This window comes from Sapajus apella, unplaced genomic scaffold (genome assembly GCF_009761245.1).
Source record: "Sapajus apella isolate SASKATOON/1434 unplaced genomic scaffold, GSC_monkey_1.0 scaffold446, whole genome shotgun sequence".
NCBI classification, from domain to species: Eukaryota; Metazoa; Chordata; class Mammalia; order Primates; family Cebidae; genus Sapajus; species Sapajus apella.
This window is the reverse complement of record NW_022437382.1, coordinates 45,306-46,147: the sequence shown is the minus strand read 5'-3', so window position 1 is coordinate 46,147 and position 842 is coordinate 45,306. Positions and strand designations below refer to the sequence as shown.

Sequence of the window (842 nt, the reverse complement as noted above, 5' to 3'; positions counted from 1 at the left end):
TTTTTATGGTAACACAAAAGACCCTGAATACCTAAGCAATCAAGCAAAAAAGAAAGGCTGAAGGTATCACACTGACTTTGAAATCTACTACAAAACAATAGTAAGCCAAAGAGTATGATAGTTAAATAAAAACAAAGACATAGGTCAATGGAGCAGAAAAGAGAGATCAGAAATATATCCATGTATTTACAGTTAACTGATTTTGAATATAGGTGACAATTTTATAGAAAAAGAACAGTATCTTTAATAAATGGTGTTGAGAAAACTTTATGGCCACATGCAGAGCAATAAAATGAGACCCCTAGTTAACACCACATATAAAAATCAACTAAAAATAAATTAGAAACTTAGATGTAAGATTTAAAACCCTGAAACTAATAGAAAAAATAGAGTGAAAGCACCATAACATTGCTCTGGACAGTGACTTTTTTGCTTTAACCTCAAAATTCCGGACGAGAACCTGTGGCTGCAGCAGCTGCAAGCACTAAGAAGGCAATGGCTAAAGGACCAGGAACTGAGCCCTCGCGAGCCGGTGCTGCCCCCCAGAGAAGATATGGCCTATGGAGAAATCCTGGAATAAGTTTTTGGCAAATAAGATCTCTTGGAGGAACATGGTCTATAAGGTATACATAAAGAGTATGTTTATTTTTACTCATGTACTTGTACCTGTCTGGATTGTTCATTATTACATGAAATATCATGCGGCTATAAAACCATATGCCATCGTTCAATTGAAGGCCAGAAAATTCCCAGGTGATACAACTGTGGAGACTGGAGAAGTAATTCAACCTATGAAAGAATTTCCTGATCAACATCATTAAAGATTATGTAAAAATTTAAAA

The 842-nt window shown here is 35.3% G+C and overlaps 1 pseudogene across 1 annotated transcript; it reads left to right on the top strand.

Annotated features, from left to right (window-relative positions):
* The first annotated feature begins 433 nt into the window (after positions 1 to 433).
* Positions 434 to 842, top strand: LOC116545918 (annotated as a pseudogene). Its single transcript, XR_004266510.1, has one exon. The product of XR_004266510.1 is annotated as an NADH dehydrogenase [ubiquinone] 1 beta subcomplex subunit 6 pseudogene (transcript).